This window comes from Curcuma longa, unplaced genomic scaffold, assembly GCF_044706935.1.
Source record: "Curcuma longa cultivar G26 ecotype Majalengka, Jawa Barat unplaced genomic scaffold, ITB_CL_G26_1.1 contig_23306, whole genome shotgun sequence".
In the NCBI taxonomy this organism is placed as follows: domain Eukaryota; kingdom Viridiplantae; phylum Streptophyta; class Magnoliopsida; order Zingiberales; family Zingiberaceae; genus Curcuma; species Curcuma longa.
In genome coordinates, this window is record NW_027432127.1 from 3,831 (window position 1) to 6,976 (window position 3,146).

Genomic DNA, 3,146 nt, shown 5'->3' on the forward strand with positions numbered 1-3,146 from the left:
ACTGTGCTCGGCAGCTATAGAAGAGATCAGCATGTCGTACAATCAACTGAAAAATGTGTATCATATTAGGAATTGAATGACCTTCCTCGACAAGTATTTTCTTAGTATAACGGATCCATATCGGTACACGACTTTCTCCAGGAGGTAGCCTTCGAGGAAGTGCAGGCATCAGTATGTCAAGGGCTTGTTTAACTAGAAGCTTATTTTCTGGTTGACAAGTTCGCAACAAGGCAATGAAAACCTGAAAGGAGAAAGTTTCAGATAATTAATGTTCAGAATAGTGATTTAGCTTATACCAGAATATGCACAAGTTTCAGATTAGAAGGTTCCATCATGAATAAACCCAATAAAAACACCAAAAGTAAGATACATTGAATGGTGTAGTAGGAGAGAAAGTCTATCTATGATTCATCACTTAAAGTAGCATTTAATAAAGACTATTCAAGTCAAAAACACCATTTTTATTGAAAAATACTAGTCCTTTTATTGTATATGATATCACTTTAAACAATGATTTCAAATTATCATGCTGATACCCAACATACAGGACAATACAAGAACCAACAGTAATGATGGAGAACTTTATATATACAATTCTGTGAGAAACTTATCAGCAACTTTTGCTGTCACTACTAATCCTCTATGGCATACAATTAGGTATGGGCATTTTGTATCAAGCAGTGCAAAATTTTAAACTGAACTCAGAGGAATCAAGCACACACCTCCATGCATGCATTCAAACAATCTAACACACAACAACATGGAATAAGATCTGTAGGTTTGAGCCTTATCAGAAGCTCCAATTATACCTTCAGAATTGCAAATTTTCTTTATCAAGATTCAAATGAAAGCATACTCCACTCAAGCATATTAAAAAAGGACAGAAATAACAGGATTAAGATTGCCTTGATAAGGAGAAAAAAGTCTACCTGAAGGATGATTTTTTCAGGAGCTTGATAGGCTTCTAGGAAGTGGCATACATTCACAAACGCCCACTGTTTACTGGAATTATCTTCACGCTTAAGATGATTCCAACCAAACTTTATAAGCTCTTTGCGATGTTGAACAAGATCATTCTGCAGGTACTTCAACAGCAATGTAGCAAGCTGTAGAAGTTCTATCCTCAAAGGCTCGTCGTATTCAGCAGTAATCTGCAGGTTTAAATAGATATTATGAGAAATGAAAGTCAATCCAAAACTAACATTGGTTCATAAATTAATAATCAGAAATGAACAAACACAAGAAATTGTCACCTCTTCAGGAGGGTCAAGAAGTTTGTCAACAATTGTTTTTATTATTGACTGGTCAACAACTTTCCAACTCTGACCATTTTGAAAAGAGTGTGCCAACATTGGAAGGATAAGAATTTGCATGGTAATGACCAAGTGATCTTGACCAAATTGTTTCGACTGGAAGATATTCAAGAAATGCAGAAGAATTGCTTTTTTTAAGTTAGGAGCATATCCTTCTGCAACCTAGTTTGCAGAGTGGATTGGTTAGAACATCACTTCCAAGTAGTGTCTATATGACAAGATAGACAGACGAATTTGCTTACCTCAATTATATAAAACTCCTTCAAAAAGATATAATCAATGCGAGTTCGGAATAAGAAGATTGACAGCATATCAAAGAGCACACCAACTTCAGATTTATCATGCCTCAAGTAATTCAGAAAACACTTAACAAGCTGCTTGCTTTCCTTCACCTGCAAATCAAGAAGATTGATGCCCTTAAATATTAAGAAAAACTTATTACAAGCTCCATGTCTACCATGACTCTAGGATGTAGTAAAAATAAAAAGATAAGCTCCCTGTCTGCTGTAACTCAAAGATGGAGTAGACCATCTTCAATATCAGAATAAAATCTGTGATTGTTATAATTAACTGAAATCAAGGTACACCATGAATCTGTAATTGAAAAAGCACTGCAACTAGAAGAAAACCATATAAGCTCTGAAGAGTAGCATGAATCAAGCAAGCAATCAAAAGATCTTTTAGAAGTCCTCCAACAGATAATAAAAGCCAGGTATTCTAATAATGAGCTTTTATTATATCAAGGCACTAAGTGCTGTTACAATCTACACCTGTAGCTACTTCTAGAAATAACCCTACTCTGCAAATATACAAAATAATTGACAGAAACATAGGCCGAACTAAGACAAACAATATAGAAGATAGCTTTCGATAATGTAATCCCTTGGTAACTTTGAAGATTAGAAATAATGCACTAGCCTCCTGCCAATCTTGGAAGTACAAAAAAAACAGGATTAATAGAATTAAAATTTGCATCCTGAGAGTAATCAGAGAGAAAATCAGGAAATAAAAAACAATTTTTCCACTGGATACGTATGTTTAACAGAAATGAAAAGTTAAATGAGAGGGAAGTTCATATGCAATAAACTGTTATTGGGGCATTGAAATTCTAGTATAAGCCATGGTAATCCCAATTACTTTTTGCTGTCAACTAGATAAATCGTAACCCTCCATTGAACTCTATGCAATGCCAAATCACTAGAGAAGATATCAAGATGCAAATTAAAAAGGATAACTTGCTACCAAGATAGGAGTGTATAATGCATGAAGCAGTGCTTGAACCAAGATAAGAATTTAGTATAAGAAAAAAGAGCATGCATAAAACAATGTCAATAGAGAAAAAATAATGTACTAATACCCAAGAAACAATTATCGACTGCAAAGTAGGATAACCAGCCCTCCAGCACGACAAAATGGTACCATAACTCTGCGATATGAAAAATCAAAATGGGCAAACAATTTGGGGCTACTACAGAAAATAACACAAGAAATTTAGCAGAAGTATAACAGCAGTAATTAATAAAAGAAAGAAAACAAACCTGGAGTAAGCTCAACACTTGTTCATTTTGCAAGCGGGCAAGCCTTGCTGGTGACTTCCAAACAAGTAATAATGTATCAAATACAGTTGGATTTGCATGCAACCAGTCTGGCATCAACTTGACTAGAGTGGAAATAAGCTCCAGTCCATGAAAATAGCCATCAGAGGACACAGATAAAGACGGATCAGTAGAGCTGTCTGAAGCAAGACTTTCATCAGTAATTGAAGAGGTTAAAGATTGAATATCAGTCCCATCCGAATGCTGAATGAATTGAGGAAAGGCATTTGCAAGTATT

The 3,146-nt window shown here is 35.1% G+C and overlaps 1 long non-coding RNA gene across 1 annotated transcript; it reads right to left on the minus strand.

Annotated features, from left to right (window-relative positions):
• Positions 1 to 1,334: 1,334 nt before the first annotated feature.
• On the minus strand, positions 1,335 to 3,125 carry LOC141818102 (uncharacterized). Its single transcript, XR_012600903.1, has 3 exons — positions 2,852 to 3,125; positions 1,556 to 1,705; positions 1,335 to 1,475 (listed from the first exon to the last, which is right to left on the minus strand). It is a non-coding gene; the product is annotated as an uncharacterized LOC141818102 (long non-coding RNA).
• Positions 3,126 to 3,146: the final 21 nt, after the last annotated feature.